Below are 24,524 nucleotides of genomic sequence, written 5' to 3' on the forward strand. Positions count from 1 at the left end.
TACATCAGGTAACGAATCCATCACCTTCGCGAACCTGTTTGCTTTTATTTTCATCAGGATTTTAAAGTCCGTATTTAATATGCTTATTGGTCTGAAATTGGTTTTGGTTTTTTTTGTATCTCCTTTCTTGTGAACGAGAGTTATTATTCCCGATGAAAAATTTTCCATTGGCTTCAAGCTGCCAGCCAAAAGACCATTGAACAGCTTCAGTAAATCTCCTTTAAGAATCTCAAAATGGGTCGCATAAAACTCCATCCATTTACTCCATCCGGACCAGAGGATTTTTCCTTGGTTGCATTTCTAATTATCATTTTAAGCTCATCCTCATCAATGATATCAACCAAAGCATTTTGGCTATCTTGGTTCAAAAACTTCTGCACAGACCTCAACGCTAGGAAATCATCATAGTTAAGACTTCGATCATCACTATTAGCGAAATTTTTCTTGAAGAATTCAGATGCTATTTTTGTTGGTGTCAAACGGTCGTTATCCTTAGCATTGAAGGATACTGAATTTTGAAACTTGACGTTTTTCGAAACTTGATAAATGATCAGTTTTTCTTCTCCCAGAAGTGACGCTTCATTACAGCGATTTGGGTAATATTTGAGTCGGCTTTGCTCAACTTTCAGCATTCTTGATAATTCCTAGCTCAACATCTACGTTCTCCCCAGATTGTTGTTTTTCAATGCACTGAAATAACTTTGCGTTTAAACATCGTTTGAGTGTTGAGATCTTGTTGTTGAATTTGATTGATTTCGTTTTATAAAATTGTCTGACTTTCGCTTTAGAATCAATGCTCCACCATTCTGAAAATATGTTTTTGAAAAATGTTTTTTTGTCTGCTGAATGTTCCTCTTACAATCAGAAAATATATGAGCCCTGACTGTGCCAACAAACTTGTTCATTTTTGATGCATGTTCCGACTCAGAATGTCGTTTCAGATTGCACTCCTTCATTACAGCATAGGCTGGCCAAACGTACCCTTTTTTAGACCCTTCTCGATTGCCCCGTCTTTTCATCAACTTGTACCATATTGTGAGTATATAGAAAAAATATTTATTTCTTTGTCATTATTTTCAATAAAACAGTGTTACAAGAAATTAATTTTTCTTCTGCCATGTCCATGCCATGCCGTCTATGGTTTTTATGGGGTTCGGCAAAAAACTGGATGTCTATGAGTTTAATCCTTGTTTACCCCAATAAAAAGAGATACATTATTTTGAATTTTGGAAAAATCTGGTTTTTAGTGTTTCAGGCTGCCATTTTTGACGTAGAACTACGTTTTTCATTAAGGGTGCCAAATCAGAAAACAGGTCACGTTTTTATTTAATAAAGTTAACGTTAATAACTATTTTTGCCGCGAACGGATTTTAGCGGATTTTACTAAACGAATCGGGAATTCCGTAAGATTTGTTTAATATTCTATACATTAGAATCCCCTGGTATGTAAATGGTTAAAATTCATGAAAACTTTAGGCGTTTTCATTTTTCCATACATTTGTTCTGTCCATTTGTGTGCTTTCCCGAACAGAGCTGTCAATAACGAGCAACTTATCGACGACCAACGAAGGGGAAATCGTAGGATTTGAAGTCGCCGTGAACAAAGGAAAAGTAGAATAATGAAGGGGAATATCTGCCTTGAGTATAAACAGTGGATCTCGCTGAGGCAAAATTTCATTCGGCATCGGACTGTTGAGCAATCCAGTTCAATTTGCTTTCGCTGCACTTCGATCTGAGATTGGACCCCACCAGTGGTAATCCAACTTGGATATCTTCGTTTGCTTTTTCTGTTCGTTATTCTTTATTCGTATCGTGTGTTTTTCTTCCCGCGTCATAAATTGGACGTTTCGCGTAGTGTGTGATGAGCAAGAAGAAGAGGGAGGCAGGCTATAGCCCTACAAAAAACGAACGCATTGCCAGAGGCAATGAAATTTCGAGGCAAGCATCATCTTATGATGCACGCGATGTTGGTGTAGTGAAAAGCGCTCGCACTGAACCGAGCCTTCGCGAGTGTGACACCGCTTTGAACAACAGCAAAATAGGCGATTTCGGCGCGTCGGTCGAAAATGTGAACGGCTTCTTTGGTGCCTTTGAGAATGCATCAATGCATTAAACTGACGTTATGGCGAAGCAGGCGTTAAGGTTATGCTCTAAAAAATATTTGGGGAATACCAACATCTTGAATGTCTTACTGGATTTTTTTTTCCCAAAATATATATTTTATTAAGGCACATGTGGCGTTAGCCTGACGGGGCCGGGAGTCCAATATTTTGACAATTTTTGTCTTACAACTATGTTAGTAATATGTAACCGATTACTCGCGGTTGACTCGAGGTTAGTATTACAAGTGTTCTCATAATTGGTATGTCGCAGTCTTCGATGCTCTGTACGTGTGCCCGACACGGGATACTTTCTATTGGGATGCAGCTGACCATTAATCAGCAACGCCCCCCTAGTCTGTACCCCATATCTAGCGTGGTGCGTCTTTCTCGACTCGAGGAATCCAGGATAGAATGGTCACTAGCCGGCGCAATCATCAGTTCGTGTAGAGTTGTCATGAGCGGTACAACCTTTGGCTCTTGTTGAATGATCAGAGGACTGCACAACCTTCGGCCCGTGCATCTGTAAAGAGTGTTTGTATGTATTGCCGCGACTAAGTAAAAGTTTATCGATCGGATAGGAGGGATATGAAACGGGGACACAACGAAGGAAACATCATTAAACGTTGACATCGGCGTTTCTGAGGAACAGGTATAGATGAAGCAGAAGATCAGGATCCCGGCTACCTAAGATATCCCGGACGGGGATATCCGATTGTCTGCCTTGTGCTCTCAGTGCTCTAGAGAGCTGAGAGCGAGCAGCATGGAACCGGATACACGACCAGACAACATGCTCGATGTCGTGGTAGCCATCGCCACAATCACAAAGATTGTTTGCTGCGAGCCCAATGTGATAGAGATGCGCGTTTAGGTTGTAGTGATTGGACATAAGCCGAGATATCATGCGAATGAAATCACGACCTACATTCAATCCCTTGAACCATGCACTCGTCGAGACCTTAGGGATAATTGTGTGTAACCAACGACCGAACTCATCATCACTCCACATGCGCTGCCAACTTACGAGCGTATACTGACGAGGAATGTGGAAAAATTCATTATAAACAATTTGCCTTTCAAAAAGTGTGCCTTCTAAAGCGCCCACCTTAGCTAGCGAGTCCGCTTTCTCATTCCCCGGAATCGAGCAATGAGAGGGAACCCATGCTAAGGTAATCTTGAATAATTTTTCGACCAAAACACTCAATAGTTGTCTTATTCTTGTTAGGAAATAGGATGAGCGTTTATCAACTTTCATTGAGCGGATTGCCTCTATTGAGCTGAGACTGTCTGAAAAAATAAAATAGTGGTCGATGGGCAATGTTTCAATGATCCCTAATGCGTAATATATCGCACCCAGTTCAGCGACATACACGGAACAAGGATCTTTGAGTTTGAAAGAGGCACTGGAATTTTCATTGAAGATGCCGAAGCCAGTGGACCCGTTTATGAATGAGCCGTCAGTAAAGAACATTTTATCAGATCCAACTTTCCCATATTCTGCCGAAAATAACGGCGGAATAGAATCGGAGCGTAGGTGATCTGAGATTCCATGGATTTTTTGTCGCATGGATAGATCAAAAATGACAGAGGAATTGCAGAAGTAAGGGAAGCAAACTTGGTTGGAAATGCCTGGTGAAGGGTGCACTTCGTGGGTAAGGTACTCATGGTATAAAGACATAAAACTTGACTGAGGAGTCAGTTGGAGTAGATTTTCGAAGTTATCAATCACCAATGGATTCATGATCTTGCAACGGATGAGAAATTTGTAGGATAATTCTGTGAACCGAAGAGTAAGCGGGGGTACTCCTGCCAAAACTTCGAGACTCATCGTATGTGTCGAATGCAAACACCCCATTGCTATACGCAAGCAACGATATTGTATTCTCTCCAGCTTGAGAATATGAATCCCGGCAGCTGATCGGAAGCAAAAACTGCCATATTCTAACACTGATAATATCGTTGTTTTGTACAACTGAATGAGGTCTCCTGGATGGGCACCCCACCATGTTCCGGTTATTGTTTGGAGAAAATTGATTCTTTGCTGGCATTTCTGTTTCAAATACGCAATGTGTCTCCCCCAGGTACACTTACAATCAAAATATACACCCAGGTATTTGAAAAACATAGAGTGTTGGATCGTTTTGTCGGATAGGTGAAGCTGGAATTGGGCTGGTTCGTGCTTCCTAGAAAAACGACCATTTCAGTTTTCTCCGTAGAGAATTCGATACCCAGCTTGAGGGCCCACGTGAACAGATTGTTCAGGGTATCTTGCAACGACTTTTGCAGAACGACGGGATTAGTACCCGTGATGGAAATAACTCCATCGTCTGCAAGTTGTCTCAGCGTGCAGTCTCTAGTTAGACAATCATCCATATCATTGACGTAAAAACTGTACAAGAGGGCAGGGGCCTTGTGGTAGGCCCATAAAACTGTAACGTGAAGATTTCGAGCTGCCATGAGAGAAAATCATGTGCTTTTCTGACAGTAAATTGTACAGGAAATTATTCAGAATTGGTGAAAGTCCACGATTATGAAGCTTCTCTGAGAGAATTTCCATGGAAACTGAATCAAATGCCCCTTTGATATCGAGAAAAACGGAAGCCATTTGTTCTTTGCGAGCAAATGCGATTTGGATTTCAGAAGATAGCAGCGCGAGACAATCGTTTGTCCCTTTACCTCGACGGAAGCCAAACTGCGTATTTGACAGCAAATTGTTCGTTTCAACCCACTTGTCCAAACGAAGTAGAATCATTTTCTCTAACAATTTACGAATACAGGATAACATTGCAATCGGCCTATACGAGTTGTGATCGCTAGCCGGCTTGTTGGGTTTCCGTATGGCTATCACTCTCACTTGTCTCCAGTCATGCGGGACAATATTCAGCTCCAGAAACTTGTTGAACAAGTTCAGCAAACGCTGTTTTGCCAAGTCGGGAAGATTCTTCAACAAGTTGAATTTAATCTTGTCCGACCCCGGAGCTGAATTGTTACATGAGAGGAGGGCAATTGAGAATTCCACCATCGAAAAATTCTCATAATCGCTTTGAAGTGGAATGTCGCGTACGACGGTTTTGTGCAGGAACGGTGTCGGGGCAAACCTTCCTTGCAAAGTTAAAAATCCAAACCAACGGTCAGAGTATTCCTCACTTTCGTTTGTATGGTTCCAGCCACGCATTTTCCTAGCCGTATTCCAAAGAGTGCTCATAGCGGTCTCCCTTGACAAACCATTGACGAACTTCCGCCAATATCCACGCTTTTTTGCTTTAATCAAACCTTTTAGTTTGGCTTCTAGAGCTTGGTACTTTAGAAACCATTCCACTAGTCCAGTTTTCCTGATTTTTTTGAAAGCGGATGATTTTTCAAGGTAGACCTTTGAACACTCCTTGTCCCACCAAAGTAATGGAGGACGACGTCGGAAAGTGGTAGCAGGAACACGTTTCTTTTGAGCTTGAAGTGCGCTTTCGTAAATCAAACTCGATATAAAGTTATACTCTTCGAGTGGAGGAAGTTCATGCATTGAAACAATTGCTTCAGATATTATTTCCGCAAATGTTCTCCAGTCAATATTCTTCGTGAGGTCATATGAAATATTGACTGACTCACGAGAGCTTGATTCAATAGCGATCGATAAAATTATTGGTAGGTGATCACTACCGTGGGGATCTTGGATTACCTTCCACATGCAATCCAGGGATAACGAAGAAGAGCATAAAGATATGTCTAGCATGCTTGCCCGTGCAGGAGGATTGGCTATTCTGGTTTCTTCCCCAGTATTCAAAACTGTCAATTTGAAGTTGTCGCACAGATCATAAATCAAAGTGGCACGGTTGTCATCGTAGAGTGATCCCCATGCTGTTCCATGGGAGTTGAAATCACCTAAGACTAACCGCGGCTCCGGCATTGCCTCGATAGTATCAAAGAACTGATGGCGGCCTACCGTAGTTCTGGGAGGGATATATATCGAAGCAATGCAGATCATTTAACTACTGGAATTTTATAAGTTATTTAGGTTCGCGTGCTAGTCGCAAAACTACCTTCAACTAGGATTGCATTTGCGCTAATATTGATCATAATGAAGCGTTGCTACTGTTTTAGAGGTTGTTGATATTAACAAAAAGAGTTTATTTCGCTTGTTCAGTCACCAAGAAAGTAAATGGCGTTCTGAAGTTTTGTATGTGATTAGGTTTCGCTTACCAGTAGCAAAAATTCCTCCACTAAGGGTGACAGCTGCGCTTCTCTCGAGCATGAGAAAGTAATGCAACTTTTTTTTTGAGGCCAGTAATATTAACAAAAGCGTTTCTTTTGAGAATAGCGCAAAATGATGAGACGTATTTGTATTCCTAGTAGCTTCAAGCCACCAATGTATGGTTCTGTAAGCATGCTATGGCGAACACTTGTTTGGCGCTTGGTTTACGTTGTACGAACGATGCCTAGAGTTGCGATTGCTTTGAGGCAATACTAAATAACATGTAGCATGATATTTGATACTTGCAAGTGTTGTCATTGTTGTTTTCATTCGGTGCCAAAGATATATTGATGTAGTTATGAGATGTGGAATAATGGTGCTGGTGTAACATGTATATAATCAAATGTAGCCGAGTCTATGTCAATTGCGAAAAAGGCCACCGGAGTAAATTTTCAATGCATTGACATGAAATCAATTGCGACATACGATCAGCTAGTGTATTGTTTTGCGAGGGCAAGAATGAATCATCAATCAATTATCGTCAACTGATTCTACAATGAAAAACAATTTCAAAGATTATTCTACTAAGCAGTTGTTTCGAAAATTTCACAGCATTATAGAATAATATTCGAAGGTATAAACAAGCGACTTATATAAAATAACAGCGTAGTTCTACTTCAAAATGCGGTCGTATCTTGGACACAACCTACTATAATTTTTTCTAGCAGGGTGATGTTAAAAAACTAAAAAGGAACCAGCCATATGTTTTACCAACGCATTGCTTCAAAAAGATCCAAAATCGGTCAAGTATTGCAGAGATTTTATACAGCTGTCATCGACATGAAATCGATTGTTTGGCAATTTCGCAATGTTTGATATCGATTCGTGTAGAACAGTTGAAGAGTTTTTGTTTTATTTCGTCGGTGATCAGAATACACAGTATAAATGGGTAGTATTAAAGCCTATTCCTAAATGGGCAGAGAGCAAGGCATTAGTGAAAAACCACCTATTGAAATAGATGAAAACATATTGTTTGATTGGTGAACAATTATCAGAGGAATTATATTTTATGAAATGGAATATTGGAACAAATAATCTGAGCTAGTTGCCAATCGTTGGGTGCAAATAGTTTCAAAAATGGAAAACAAATTTCTAGAATGTAAGGAATTCGTGAAGTTTACTAATTATATTTAGTATCTGGCTGGTAGTACAGAACCTGTTGAAAGGATTTCTGTACGATGAACATTTTGTGGGCAGCGGAAAAGTAGCCACTCAATGTGGGATCCCTGATAGCTACGACAATTATGAAACAAAACTTCGATCTAGAATGTTACAATTTCTTTGATAAAATTTCCAAAAATCCTAATATTCCTCGCAAAGTTGCTCCATCACCTGGAAGTGAACGAATAAAATTCGTTGTATAGAACAAAGAATAGATTCTGGGTTTTAAAATTCTGGGTCATAAAAATCTTCAAAGAATGATTTTTTTCTAATATGTTTTGTGCACGTAAAAATACATTTCGGCTCTTTGGTGAATGCACTCGACTGCCCTTCAGTGATAAGATCGCAGCAAAAACAAAATGAATTCTCTCACAAACTTTTTACGCTTTAACACTTAAGTCACGAACTCTCTGTAATAATAACTTGAATTGCTTAATGTCCTGGTGATATAACTAAAGGGTAGATTCGATAGTGATATAAATTTTATAGTTATATCATCAGGGCATTCAGCATTTCAAGTTATTATTACCGAAATTTATCCAAAATATGAAGCTGTCCGAAATATTATTCAGAACGGTACTAATGTCTCTTTTTTTCAAAATTTAAATGAGTTCACTTAACACTAAAAACACTAAAGTTAAATTCGGTATGCCGGTTCATGCAAATAAATCAAGTCCAGGCTTGTAGATCGAACTTTTTTTTATCTCATCTGTTAATTTATTAGGCTCATTAGCATTTTAGCTGTAACAGAGTCGGGTTTTAATCGTGTACATGTACATATATTTATGTTTCTATAAACTGTAAATTACACAGTAGTAGTAGCCATTTGGGCGTTTTTAGGTTTTTATGTTCCATTACATTATAGTAAATAACACAGTAGTAGCTATTTAGTTGTAAGGGTATTCTTTCTGTTCTTCCATTGTTCAGCAGACCAGACAGCGGAGACAGTTGATATTAGAGGTGTGCAAATCAGCTCTCATGATGAACAGCTCTGATCATATCAGCTCATCTAAATGAGCTGTTCTTTATGAACAGCTCTTCAGCTCAGTTGTCAGTGCCGACTTTCAATTTGGGTCCCAAACTCGATAGCCACGAAGCCAGTTTGAAAATGTTAAAATTCAAATGAAATTTTTCACACCATATTATTAATTACTTGAAACACGTATTCCAGACTATTATTTACAACAGACTCGGCGAGTACAACATTTCCGACATTTTTACTGAGGCTTTACATTACAATAGAAAGTTTTCTTCAAAAAAAAAAAATCTTATGAGATTTTTGCACCGCCTGCAAACAAAGTGTTTTTCATTGAAATAGAATACTTATTTGATACACAGAAGTTAATTTTCATTAATAATTTGAATTTTAAAAACGTGTTCATTCTGCCTGAGAGCCAATTATTATTTTTGGCGCCCCCTAAACTGGTAAACAAAGCTCAATGCCGTCAACGCGAATATAACAGTTGAAAAGACGAGGGACAAATGAAACTAAACTGATGTCTTAACACGAAGAGCGAGAGACGGTCAGTTCATTTGAATCTTACAGCTCACACACTCTCTTCAATTCTACAGCTCTTTTCTCTCCTTCATCATCATCAAAGTGAGCTGAAGAGCTGTTTGATATTTTTGCGAGCTGTTCCGCGTCAACTCACTTCAAAGAGTCGATTCTTCGGAACACCTCATGAGCGGATGGCACATCTCTAGTTGATATTGATCATTCTAGGGTTATTGGGTATTAATTAACACGTATTGGGTATTAATTAACACGTTGAGTGCAACGGTTTTATAGCGACTCTATGGAATTTTTTAGTGGAAGGTATGTTTGATTGGAAGGGGATGCTTATAAGCTTGTATGATTATAGAGATCGGACTCGATTATCTGGAGCAGCGACGTAGTGAGGGTAGACAGCACCCCTGGCAAACTAAGAAAATGGCGCTCTAAAAAAAACTTTATTCGATTGTTTCACTAACTTCGAGTTTCTGATATTTTGAGAAAGCTGCTCAATTATACCATAATTCACTTTGAGCTGTTTATCCGCATTTCGAAGGTTAGGAAAAAATCATTACCAGCTTCGCTTATTCGCGAGTCAAATCTTTGCCATGCGTGCTTTAACTGATGCAAAATGATCCTCGATTGCATTTGAATCAAGATCTGCAAGCGATTCATTTTCGATCGAAAAAATTGCCAAGCCATTGATTCGGTCTTGGTTCATCTTAGAACGCAAATAATTTTCAATTAATTTACGATTGCTGAAACTGTGTTCGCACGATGCGCGGTCTGTGCCATTTTTACTCTAGTGTAAATCAGACTAGCAAACTCTATCATTCCAGCACAAAAATTGCTCAAAAATTGCAAGAGCTTAAGAAATAAAGTGTGTTTCAGTTAGAATTTGGCCGCTTATTTTTATTCACTTTAGCGGCCCTAGTTGTCACATCGAGAAACTATTGACAGCGTTTTGATCCGGGTGGTTTGTTTATTCAGTAGTACAGAATTCGTCAAGGTTGAAGGATACACCTAAAAGCTATCGACGATGGAACGCGAAAGGCGAGAAAAAAATTCGCGCAATCAATTTCATTTTAATCTCATCATTGCCCTAGATTAATGAAGGAACGGATATGATAACTACCAACTGCTACTTACCTAATTATTTTCTAGCTTTTAGTACATTAAACTGTTTAACTTAGAATTTTTTTTCTAGTTTTTAGTAAATTATCTATACCATTAGTATACTACTCTACAATAAAACCATTCAACTTTTTTTTATTTCTATTTCTTACCTAACTTTCTTCGGAATATTTTGATGATGTACAGTATTCTATTAGCCAAATCAATTCATTTGATACCAATAACGAGAGGATTGCAAAAATTGCATAGTCGACCATTTTGTGGCGGCGACCTTTTCGAATTTATGTTGTTCATAATGTAGTGTATTCTCCAAGTTAAGTCACTAAGCCATTTTTTAGCGGCGGCCAAATTAAATTTTTCAAGATCATGGAGTACGCAGTTTTATATTGACAGTAGAATTAAAGGTATGTTACAAATTCAGATTATTCAGTCAATATGAACGGGGTCAATTTTCTCTTAATGTGGGGCAACCCTACAAACACTAAAACATACATACAAACAAGGCAAGCTGAATGGAACCATTAAAAAGTAAGTGTTTATTTGGTGACTGCGGTCATCTTGGATTTGGGTTTTTTCATGATCTACTGTGTTCTACCAGTCGAACACTTTAATTTGATACCCATATTGATGAGGCTTTGAAAAAAAAATATGGCGCCATTCTGTGGTGGCGGCCATCTTGGATTTGTATTTTTCATAAATAACTGTGTTCTACTAGTCAAGCTCTTCCATTTGATACCCATACTGGCTATACAATATGGAGTTATTATACAAATTATTCAAAATTTCCGAAAATCAAAAATAAAATACTCCGGATAATCGAGTCTAAAATTCCGGATAATCGAATTTCGGATAATCGAATCTCCGAATAATCGAGTACGACCGGTGACTGACGTGCCAGTCAGTTTTAATACATTAAGGTCCGCACGTTTTGGGGCCAACTTGTACGCTTCATTTGTTTGGATTCCACGGATGAGATCGTTTCCTTCGGTGTGGATGAGACGAAGGCGAGCCATCGGTAGGCCTTGTTAGATTCTTGGCAAACCGAGGATTTAACCATCAAGTGTAGAAAACACGGATTATTTCGTGATCCGTAACAGACGGAACGCGAAACATGAGAGATCTCGTGAGCGGTTTGTAATGTGTTAATTAATAATATTTATAACCTTGAACTTGGTTGAAACACTCAGCATCAGCGAATAATATTAGTTGAAGAAAATGTATTTAGTAAAAGATTTTGTTTTTCAATATTTTGTTCGTTTTCAGTACACCATTGAAAATTCTAGGTGTGAAAAGTTAACTTTTTAGCCGCAGGCCTGTTTATTTAATGACAAGAATTCGCCGAATTCAATCTGAATAAACAGAATATGCGGGCATTCCTATTGTCACGATATCAGCCGGGATAATTTCTAAAGATGTTCCGGTTAAATTTTTCGAAGATATTATGTCAGAATTTAATTCTAAATATGACGTCAGAAATAAATTTTTTACCCCTTTAGCAAATAATGGTTGATATAGGGTTGGGGAAAAAGAAATGTCGTATATCTGATCGAAATTTGACGCTTTATTTAACATACTTAAAATTATCCAATTTAAGTAAAATATGCGCCGTTTTGTTCGCAAACTTGTTGCAATTTAGAAGGCAACTTCATTATCCCCCTTATAAAACACCCCATCCTTATTTGCAAAAAACTCAGACAGCCAGTCTTCGCAAGCCTCTTTCGAGGCCAACTTAGTATCACCAAGAGCGTTTTGCATGGACCGGAAGAGATGATAATCACTTGGAGCCAGGACCGGACTATACGGTTGGTGCAATAGGACATCCCATCCGAGCTCCCGTAGCTTCTGGCGGGTCATCAAAGTTGTGTGAGGCCGAGCGTTATCCTGGTGGAAAACAACACCATTCCTATTGATCATTTCTGGCCGCTTCTGGTCAATCGCCTGCTTCAAACGGTCAAGCTGCTCACAGTAGAGAACCGAGTTGAGGGTCTGGCCATAGTTGAGCAGCTCATAGTGGATGATTCCCTTCCAATCCCACCAAACACACAGCAAAACCTTCCTGGCCGTCAATTCGGGCTTGGCGATGGTTTGGGCCGGCTCACCGCGCTTCGACCACGACTTTTTTCGCTTTAGGTTGTCGTACGTGATCCACTTTTCATCACCAGTCACCATCTTTTTCAAAAATGGGTCGAGTTCATTCCGTTCCAGCAGTGCATCGCAGGCGTTGATTCGGTCTAAAAGATTTTTTTGTGTCAACTCGTGTGGCACAACATCCAGCTTTTTTTTGGAATCCAATCTTCCGCAAATGGTTCCAATCGGTTTTATGATCTATACCCAGTTCCTGGCCAATCGAGCGAGTGCTCAGATGCTGGTCTACTTGGATAATTTCAACGATTTTATCGGTTTCCACGATGATTGGCCTACCAGTACGGGGTGTATCTTCGACAGCCACTACACCAGAACGAAATCGATCAAACCAACGCTGTGCTGTGCGAATCGTTACAGTATCGGGTCCATAAACTACACGAATTTTTTCGGCCGCCTTCATTGCAGTTTTACCTCGCAGATAGTAAAAACGTAAAATATGGCGAATTTCTTGCTTGGTGGACTCCATCTTTGACGCGCCATAACTTGAGACTGAAAAGGACAATCACAGCACTGTCAAAACGACACTTGTAGCACAGATTGTCGTCTTTGAATAGCCGTATATATATATATATATATATATATATATATATATATATATATATATATATATATATATATATATATATATATATATATATATATATATATATATATATATATATATATATATATATATATATATATGTATATATATGGAGGAAAATGATCTTCTTTATGAGTTTCTGAAATTCAGTTTCTCATGAAAATCAACCATTTCGTATTAAATATGAATTCTATGTGATGGAAACATCTTTTTCCAAGTGTTTGACAAAATCGTGAACTGAAATTGTGTTTCGGAATGATTCAAAATTTATCGATTTCCCTCATCTATCTCTATATATACAAAAATGTTCTGTTCGTTTGTGTAAGCGTCAAAAACTCGAAAAATAATAAACAAATGAAAATTCAACTCAACCATGCAACCACAATGTGCCACAGCAAAGCGTGGCAGGATACAGCTAGTATGGTATAACATCAAATTATGATAATGCTCACTATTCTGAGCCCAAATGTTGATCAGGCAAGACATGCAGATCAATCACCTTCCACAGTCAGCCAAACGGTACTTATAAGAGCATTTGTTCGGATTCCTTATATCATTTCGTACATAAAAAGCTAAAAGTTAGCTTCCATTCAAACTATCCGGATTTCATCATTACAAAAGTTAATTAAGTAATGCAACTTTCTCACATTCGAAAGTTAAACAAACAAGTACTCCCTCTCTCTTTGCGCGCGGCATTTGTTTTCTTTTCTGCCAACCGAATGGAGCATCCATCGCCCCCGCTGTGCACTTTGAGCTGCTAAATTAAAAAACTACCAGCTAACGACTCCGCAACAACGAGTAGCAGTTAAGACTGATTTGCAGAAATTCGCAACCATGCTCTAGCATCATTCGCACATCTTTCCCTTTACGACTTCCAAGCCATCACTTTCTCCGCCAAGATGAAACCAGCTTGTTCCACGAAGTATGTATTAAAAACTCAAACATAAACTTTAAATTATCCTTGCTGGCAGCTCGTTTGAAACTTGATGCATCCAGTGAAATGAAAGAGTCAAAAAAAAATAAACGCGCTGCCATTTTCGGTCCTCGGCCTCTGATTCCACTCTGTTTCGGCTTCGGTTCGGGATTGGGAACGGAATTGGTGTGCAGCATATTTCGCCATTGAATTAGCTCGAAACAGCCAACAGAAATGTCCGTCTGAGTGGCTGGAGAAGAGGTTTCTGTGCGCCCCGTTCCAAATCCGATGCTTGCTTTTTATTCGCCCCATACAAACTGCATTTGATGATGTGCTCAATTGCATTCCTCGATTCGTTCCATACATTCGCTGCCAAGCATCCGATGATGGCCGATATGCTGTGGTTGGGGGTTTTGCTGGCAGATATCTGCAATTGGCAAGCAGAGCAACGATCTCTTGAGCACGGGGTCGAAGAGAGGAGGGGTCGTTCAAAATCATCATATCAGAGAGCGGGTTACTCACCACTTGTTCCGTCGGTTTCGATCCAGAAACTAGCTAGCATCTTGTGCACCACAGGGAGCCGACCAGAAGACACCATCAGATCTGTTTACATACTTGTAGGTTCTGCTATTCCCTCGTGTCGTTTCCAATGAACGAAAAAAAAATTCTACAATGCAAACCATTATTTGACAGCTTCTATGAAGATGGGGAAATTCCATCGAAATTGAGCGAAGGATATTTTCGAAATCAAAATTATTGTACTATATTTCGCGATTGAATTCAGCCTCGTGTCACACCGGCCAATTCAAAACGAGACAAACTTGTTTTCCACTAAACTCAAATAATTGAACCACTTTTATTCCCATTCAAGCAATAAAATTAAATGTTCCCACAGTGCTTGACTTGAGGTGGAAATTTTTCATGTATGGTAATTAATTAGTGCTGCAATTAATTCCTCTTCTTGCTAATTAGATTTGAACGTGAGATGAATGTTGGCTCTTTTTTTTCTTCCCCTGGCGCTTGCTTCTTGTCCCATCCAAGCCACTATCGCTACTTGGCACCTTCCCTAAATTCCCTGTCCCGCCACTGTACTCCTTTGTATATTTTTTTTCATTCAGGAAGCGTTGTTCCTTCGCCCACCACCGGCCCACGTTCCTTGTAGCGATGTATTTCCGTTTCGCCAACTCCCACCGGGAGGAAACACTGAAGAACAAGCGGAGATAGCTCAAGCTTTGATTGGGATTAATGGAGCGCCTCACGTCCAGCGGAAAAAGTGTGGGACATGGATCGGATTGTAGAGACACTCTGGGGGGAAAAAACCTTCTCATTTATGCAAAACGCTACCGGGTGTAAATGTGAATAAAGATCGTTAGATTGTTTCACTCGCCTGTCCGTAGTGTTTTTTTTTTCTCTTCATTCAACCGTCGTAGCAATTCAATTATCCTCTTTCAGGCTCCTGGCTGGACACGAAGCGACAGTCCGCCGTCGAGGATGTGAGGATTGCTTTCGGTGTGGTACTGTTTCTGATTTTTCCATCCCTTTTGTTCCCGGGAACGGAAGATGCCATCTTCCACGGAAATGGGAGGAAATTAATCCCTAATTAGGAACGGTGGCACGTGACCCCTTCGGCTGTGTTTTGCTCGATGTTTATCTCGTCACGATCACGTTGGAGCGCCTGTGGGGACTGAAATGTTTTCGGTTCTGGAAAGGGGAAGAGGGTTCGGGGGATTGCTTCCGCTGTCACTTCGAGGTGACGGAGTGGACCGATTGGGCACAGTAATTAGTGCTAATTTAGGCTATTTTCGACGAGTAGGTTCGTGTCGTTCGAGACGAATTAGAGAGGCAAGTATGATATTGCTCGGGGAATAGGCCGATTGTTCCTCGTACGCTATCAATTCGAACCATTGGCGGTATTTGACCGAAATTTCATAAAAAATATCAGAAAATATTAACAATGATAGAAACAGACACAGCAAAAATGAGTGTTCTCAAAAATGTTAGCAACTCTGCCTTATATGGCCTTTCCGGTTTTTGATAATATTGTTCAAAAAGTGGTTGATTCGTTATTCATATTTGGTAGAAACAAACACAAGTTTCTTTTAGTGTTTTTCCCTATAAAACAGTTAACATGTGTTTACCGACTTGAGGTAAAAATCTGAATCAAAATTAAATTTGATATGCAATCTGAATCGAGACCAAAATCGAATAAAAATATGAAATAAAATTATATTGAAAGATCGAATTTCATTTTGAGTAAAAATTGAAAACAAAATCAGGTCAAAATTTGATGCCTATTTTAAGGCATCAAATTCAGGAGACGGGAAAGGTCATCGGAAATCCAAATCAAACAACCATATTTTTTTTAGAATCTGAATTCGATTCTAAACTTGGGGTTCTATTCAACAATAAAGGGTGTGTCACATCAAATTGCATCACGGAAAAAACGCTGTAGAAGTTTAATTTTCAGGAATTATATCTTCAGCTTTCGCTTATAATCAGATAAGAGTGTATAGATCACGTTGGCCATGCTTCACTGTCAATTTTTCGTAAATTTGGAAAAATGTCGTCGAACGAAAAAGTGCGTCGTGAATTAATCCTGTGCACTCATTTCGAGAATCCGGAGTTGTCACATCGGGACATTGGTTAGATGCTGGGAATCGTCCAAACCACGGTCAGCAGAGTACTAAAACGATACTTCGAGAACCTAACCATCGACCGGAAGGTGAAGAACGGCAAAAATGGATGCTCCGTCAGTGAAAAAGATCACAAGCGCGTAGTTAAGCAGTTTAGACGTGATCCGAGAAGTTCGGTCCGAGATGTCGCCAATAAGCTGAATTTGTCAAGTTCATTCGTCCAGCGGACCATGCAGCGGGAGGGCCTGCGTACATACAAGGTTCAGAAGGCTCCTAACCGCGACGAAAGGCAAAACATGGTGGGGAAGACGCGAGCCCGGAAGCTGTACACCGAAATGCTGACGAAGCCGCATTGCCTGGTAATGGACGACGAAACCTACGTCAAAGCGGACTTTCGTCAGCTGCCGGGCCTGTTGTTCTTCTCCGCAGAGGACAAATTCAGCGTTCCGGAGGAGATTCGCAAGCAGAAACTATCCAAGTTTGCCAAAAAGTACATGGTATGGCAAGCGATCTGCTCTTGCGGAAAGCGGAGCGCCCCCTTCGTGATGACCGGCACGGTAAACGGGCAGGTTTACATTAAGGAGTGCCTACAGAAGCGCTTACTACCACTATTGAAGCAGCACGAGGGCCCGACCATCTTCTAGCCGGATCTCGCTTCGTGCCACTATTCAAAGGACGTGTTGGAGTGGTACGAAGCCAACGGGGTCACCTTCGTGCCAAAGGAAATGAACCCGCACAACGCGCCGGAGCTTCGCCCAATAGAGAAATATTGGGCGATTATGAAGCAGGCCCTCCGGAAGAACCCAAAAGTTGTCAAATCGGAGGCGGACTTCAAGAGAAAATGGATTTCTGTTAAAAAAAACTACAACCTGACGTTGTACAGAACCTTATGGACGGGGTAAAGAGGAAGGTGCGAGCATACGGGCTTGGGCTCGAAGTATGAATAAAAAGAAAATGCCAAAAGTTGTTTAATAGTTTTTATTTTACTGTCTAAAATTTTCAAAAGGATCGGTCTACTGGGTGAATTTCTACAGCGTTTTTTCCGTGATGCAATTTGATGTGACACACCCTTTATTCAAAACAATAGTTTAATTGAGCACATCAGAGTTTTAGATCTAATTTAAACCGAAACCTGAATTTATATTCCATTCAAAATATGAACTAGAATCCAATAGAAAATCCAACATTTTAAAAATATATTTATAATATTTATAATCCTAAAATTAGAATGAAATTTTAATAAAAATCCGAGAAAACCGAAATCCGAATCAATAATTTTTTTTTATTATATATAATTCATGTTCCTTAGATTTTGTGATAACTGAATCCATTCACGCGTGTTTTTTGTGAGACCTACGTTATTTTCTTGTAAATAATTTAAATTCATCAGCTACGGTTCCATTTTTCGGCAAAACAATGTTTCTAATGAATTTTCTTTTGACTCTACATCGACAAGAGAGAGACCGCCTTTGCACACAGGTAAGTACAACTCTTTTCTCTCCACTTTATGAAACTGATCCTTCCTAATGAATTACCCTCAAATATATCTCACTGGGGCGATATGTTTATTGTTGGGCGGAAAAATATGCGCTACATACCACAATTTAGACGGTATGAAAGTGTTCAAAAGCCATGCTTTCTGAAACAAGTTCATTCTTCTTCTATAGTGCAGTAATAAAACGAAATTGATATTTTTGATCACATCATCATAATTGGAATCAATCATTTGTTTATAGTTCTCTGAGAATTTGATTCCTAGTATTTTAATCTCACTCGATTCCTGAATTATGTGTGGCCCTACAACACAATTGTTTAATCTCAAAAACTGTGATTTCTCCAAATTCAATTTAATTTTTGAGTAGATGCTAAAATAGTTGACTAACTGCAAAATCTCACCAAACTCGCTATCATTTCCAATGAAAAGGTTTAAGTCATCTGCGTATGGTGCATCAATCTAATCAGCGGTTCAAGATACAACGCGAATAATGGCATACTCATTGGGCATCCCTGCCTAACCGAGCTTAAAATCGGAAATGAAGATGTTAGAAACCCATTAAACAGTACTTTTGAGGTAGCATATTTATACAGCATGCGCAGACACTGGATAAATTTCAAGGGAAATCCAAACTTGCTTAACACAGCCCATAAAAAATCATGGTCAACTTTATCGAATGCTTTCTCAAGGTCTACACTCAATACTACACCCTTTAACCTACGACTGCGATTGGACTTGATCATCAAATTTCGCAAAAGACGCAAATTGTTAACAAGATCTATTTGAGATGCACACTGACTGACCAGGCTCAACCAATTTTTCTAGCATGTGTTGTACACGGTTACAAATTGTATTGATTCCTTTTTTTTTGAATAAGGGTTATGATACCAGCGGAAAATAAATCTGAGGACACTCGCTGTTTACGCCAGTACTTCTGGCTACGCCGAATTTCACTTTCCGACGGAGAAAACGTTAACCGGACAGCGTGTGATAATTTCCTTCTTCCGAATTTAAATTTGCAAAAGATAGTGAGACTTTACTCTACGATGGTTTATTAACGAATGAAGCTCTGTACATTACGTGCCCTATTTATATGATACACGCTCTAGTGAATTCTATTGTGGATGGTATCTTTGCTCGGGTTGTTCTAGAATGTTCGCTATAAACAATAAACCTTATATTATAGCAATAGAATTTTTCTATCACTGTCTGATACCTTTCTAGAAAAGTCAGTTTGTTCTCTGGTGAATTGTTATTGTTTGGACATCGCTTTTGAGGTAAGTTGATTGTTTGAAATAATACCTTTGATTTCCAATTTACTTTTCAGGTAATTGTGTACCATTTGGAGCTCTTGGACAAAAACTGAGGTAAGTAACAATTCATTTGAATAACTAATCATTATTGTTTTTTTTTCAGATGAGCTGTGTTTTGTGTTTAGTTTAGTGTTTTCAAGTGTAATTATTTTGATGTGAATAAAGTGTGAAAAATTAACTTGTGTTTTTTTTTCTTATTTGAGTTCCGCCTTGGCTCGGGCCGGAACACTCGCCATCAACGAGAAAACAAAAATTAACAGTGTTAGTAAATCATTTTTAATTAAATCGAAAAATGTTAAGAAAAATGTATAATTAATTCCGTCCGGCCAAGGACATGTCTTTTTCGAAGCTGTTTTAATTGCAAATTCTATTCCTTCCAACGCAATTGGTCTGACTTAAATTGATCTATCATTTTCGTCTAGTCTTTTATCAAGACCTGCTAGTACATTTTCATAAATCCTGCAAGAATCCGGTTGTTTCTTAAAATATTCCTGAAAAATTATTGAATATTTCACGTTTAAGAAGATTGTGATTTGAGGTAATTGCGCCGTTTATTTTAACAACTTGGCCTGGGAGGATCGGTTGATGAAAGACGTTATTTGAACGAAGGACAAATTTTCATCATTACAAATGATGTTTGACTTCAACTTATACTTGAATTTGTCCATCCTTTGCTTAGAAAAGCATTGCATCAATTTAGATTTAATTACCACGAGCTCCGATGAGACATCGACGTTCTGGTTTTGTTTTTCCACAATTCCCCTAAGACATGCATAGAAGAAGTTTTTCTCTCGATTCAATTGATGATTTATTGAATATTTCTGAAGATTCAATTGATGATTTATTGAATATTTCTGAAGAAGGTCTTAATACACTTTTTTGCGTTATTGTTCCATCATAACTTCAAATTCGGATAGGAATTTATCTGCTGCTGCTGCATGTATGTAGTCTTAAATCTATTTTGAATATCCTCATCACCAAGCAACGCAGTATTCATCTTCCAATAACTTCGACCATAAAAATTAAAGCCAACATCTTCTACTTCTAGTTTGAATATCACACTGTGGTGATCCGAGAAGGGCACAGCAACCGTCTCCACATTTCTAGTGAAACCTACGAACCTTGCTGAACCATGGATGCGATCAAGTCGCGATTTAGAGTCTCCTCTACAGAATGTAAATTTACCTTTTGAATTTTTCGAAAAAAAGGCGTTTGAAATTTTGTGTCAACGCCATACTGGATTAGATACAGCATCATTAAAATGGCTATAACTCAGTGAAAAATCGGATTTTAGAAATGTCCTCTCTCCTATATTGTTGAATGTCCAAACATCACAAATATGAAGAAAAAAAAATTCTATATTTTTAAACATCCTCTTGAGCTGAAAGAAAGTTTGATGTTTACGTAAAATATAATAGATAATAGTGTTTCCCCAAAGTTATGATAATAATAACCCTACCGACATTTTATATATAACTGCTCCAATCATGATCGGTCAAATGCCATTCTGATGAATATATAGGTATATGTTTTACTATGTTTTTTTTATTACTTATCTTTTCTTTGGATATTCGGTCGAAAGTTCTTCACTGATAGGATTCTTAATTCTCGCATCGATATTACTTCACTCCTCGTTTGCTTGTACAAAAACTAGGGTGTACCCCGGCTAAATCTAAGATAAAGCACATCTTGACATTTGGATTTGATCTATTTTTTATCTAGGTCATTAATCAGTTACATCTGTGCCGATTTACATCATACATCATACTTGTCCCTGGTGCCATTTTTTATTTTAATTTTTTTCGATTTCAATTATTCTATGTATGTATGAAGTATGAATACATTTTGTTGGGCTTAGCTTTATAAATTGTGAGAATAAACTTATTAACTGAAATTGTCTTGATATGTTTGGTGGCTCTCTTCCATTCCTGCGAATAGTTGAAAAGACAAAATAAAAACCAATTTTAGGAGCAGATGTAGTAATTGAAACCATGGATTAACTGGATACGGATCCTGTGATAGAAAATTCACCTTATATAAAAAAATTGAAAAAAAAATCTAACATATTAGATGTCCAATTTCATTTTGTAAACCAGTACAATGTTTTTTTGTTTTTCAAAGTCGAAATCATTTGATGAAATAATTTTATGATCTCCATTTTCTATTTTAATAAAAAATCGTTCAGAAATTATTTTGAAGGAGTTTTATCGATCCCATTAACATATGAGGGGCTTAGAATGAAACGGGTGTAAGTGTAAGCTGTATTTACCAACGTGGAAAATAGGCCAGAACCTCATCTATCGGATTCTATAGCAAACTTAAATTGGAAAGTTGCTATTTGAAATTCAAACAACAAAATGTGGAAACATCAAACCATATGAAGGGCTCAGAATGCAAGGGGTGTAAGTGACTTGATCGTTTTCTTTTCATCAACTTTTTATTTAGTTAATAACTCAACTGCCAAAACTTTCCAATTTAAGTTTGCTATAGAATCCGATAGATGAGGTTCTGGCCTATTTTCCACGTTGGTAAATACAGCTGGGAATGTATTTGCTGCTATATTATGACCCAAAGAGAGAGTCGATGTAGAGAAATCGATCAAATCACTTACACCCCTCTCATTCTAAGCCCCTCATATGTTAATGGGATCGATAAAACTACACTGCGTTTCACAACTATAGAACTCGGTTGAATTGAATTATATAGTGTACAATACAATAACTATTTTCAGTTATAAGACTGGCCATTTCTACTTTATTTTTGTGTTCAAGCGCGAAATATTCAAAAAACTAAAATTCCAGTGTTTCATAGCTATAGAACTAGATGGAAAAATTTTCACTTCTTTACAAAATTACCGTCAATTTAACATGAATTACGATAGATTTCTAATTCGTAGGTCATCTTTAGTTCTCGATCAGTTCAAATAACCCATTCGGGGTGGTTACGACCATGCTGCGCCATGTTGTAGTTTGTATCTTGCTCTACGCACAGGTTACAGATCGTTTAAGCTCTTCAAATCACTCATACTGCTTGTTAGCTGCATCTACTATTCGTCCGATCACTCCTAACAAGTTCCTGACAGGATTTTGATCTGGTAAACAACCTGCCCAGTCCAGAAACTGAAGCCCCTATCCATTAAACCATGTCATGATCTTCCAGATTTTATGAATTGATGCCAAATTACCCAATTATCGAATTGTTTTTGATGCAAAAACAGCAGTAAATGATTCTGAAGTACTTTGTTGCACTTCTAACTGTTCATTCGTTTTGATGGTAAGCTATCTAAACCAGGCCTTTTTGAGAAAAGAGTGAGAGTTTTTCCATCTGGTTCTATAGTTATGAAACACTGGAATTTTAATTTTTTGAATATTTCGCGCCTGAACACAATAATAAAGTTGAAATGGCCAGGCCTAAAATGAGGATAGTAATTTGGTTTTACACTACATACTTCAATTCAACCAACATGTTATATATCTCTGAAAACTCAGAAAAAATGGGTGGTTCTATAGTTGTGAAACGCAGTGTATTTTCAATTTTCTGCAAGGTTCGAATTTGTTAGGCACATCGATTGAAGGACCGGTTTGGTGTTCGAATAAATGTAGCTGTTGAGCAGATAAGTGAGTATCCAGGATTTTTTATAAACCTATGTAAACGCATGTATGGTTTGAGGCGAAACATATGACTAGATAGTTTAAAAATGTACATCTCCAAAACTAAAAAAAATGATCCTGAACATTTTGGTATTTTATTTAAAAAATGTAACTTTCACAAAAAAAAAACCTAGAATCTCTTCTGGTACGACCACTCGAAAACCACAAAAACCTGATATTATCGAAGTAGGTATTAGAATATATTATTTTTTTCTGCTCTCTTGCAAATATCTTCTACTTGTTTAAAATTCATATTTTTATAAAACATCCGGCGCTGTTCCTCACTATCAGACGCTTCTTCTATTTTGTGCCGAACAGTAGCAGTTTCAATCTTATAATTTTTACTTCCAGAACTAAGTTAAATTTCATTATTTTTCATCCTAATCGTATATTCAAATTATTTTGTTCGTCCTTAACAGTGTTAAAAAGGCAAACTTATTTTCTGCTTTATCATTCTCAATATCTAAAATTTTTCGATTCTCTTCCGAGCAGTCTTCGCTGATATTATTCAATTCCAATTGTGCGTTTTTATTCGGACATAACGCAGATTGTTCACATGGTCAAACGACCGCCTTTGGTAACCTAGTCATATTTTGTGCATTAAAATGTCAACGAAATTTCATATATCAAACTTGACAGTGTAATAATGTGATTTGTACGAGTATATATATAAGACACGACACACTTTCTTCACACACACTCGCCAGCTCGTCGTAACACTCCGACTGCCACTTCAACTAACCTTCAATTAGTATATTGCAACAGCTGCTAGCGGCATTGGGGTTCCGAATGACCTGTGAAAATAACGAACCCATTGCCATTGGTCATAAATGACATTGCAGCCGCGAATAAACCTCACTCTCATAACATTCTCAGCGCTGATTTATGCTCTATTTATAAGCGGATACATTTTCGCTAAGTGAAATCTACTTTCGCTCTTGCGATGCGCTGTCATGTTGTTTTCCCAGGCGCACCTCAGGATGCCACCACCCTCCGACCCGCCCACCAACGGCTGCTGACGACGGTCGCGACTGTTTTATTTTCGAATCGATGACTAACCATTTTTTCACACTTTGGTTCCGCCACTTCGGTACGACACTCGATTCTGATTTGATGGATCGAAAAGAAATGGGAAATGGGCGATGGGGGGAGGGGGCGGATTTGTTTACGGTGTATAAGCGAGAAGCGCGCGGATTGTGTATGTGATCACACACACACACACACACACACACACACACATCCGACGAGAGCTTTTTGAGGAGAGGCGAAGGCTTAAACGAGACGGTTGTTTGTCTATAAAGGTATCAGGCAGAGTGGTATGTTCGGGATTGTTGTCGGCTTCTACGTTCGCAAGGCCCTCCTCTCCTGATTGATGGCTGCGATCGTCTCGATGAATAGAAGACAGTGGGACAATTTGCAAACGAGTGAGATCAACAGCAGTGATTCATAGCCGCCGGCGGGTGGAAAGTTCGAAAAATTGCACCATCCGTTGAGGGAAGGGGTGGAATGTGCAAGGACTGCAGGAAGTCATGTCGGGGGAGCAATTAGAAGATTGCAGTCGTCGATTCCTCACATACCTCTATCCGGCTTAACGTCGTCAGCAGGGATTTGAGACATCGGATGAATCATCGCCAGGCTTCGATTTGGGATGACGCGATAT

The 24,524-nt window shown here is 38.6% G+C and overlaps 1 protein-coding gene across 3 annotated transcripts in view; it reads left to right on the top strand.

Moving 5' to 3' along the window:
• LOC129765445 (uncharacterized) overlaps positions 1–24,524 on the top strand; it is a 351,357-nt gene that overhangs the window by 61,291 nt on the left and 265,542 nt on the right. The window lies entirely within an intron of this gene.

Source organism: Toxorhynchites rutilus, chromosome 2 (genome assembly GCF_029784135.1).
Source record: "Toxorhynchites rutilus septentrionalis strain SRP chromosome 2, ASM2978413v1, whole genome shotgun sequence".
NCBI lineage: Eukaryota > Metazoa > Arthropoda > Insecta > Diptera > Culicidae > Toxorhynchites > Toxorhynchites rutilus.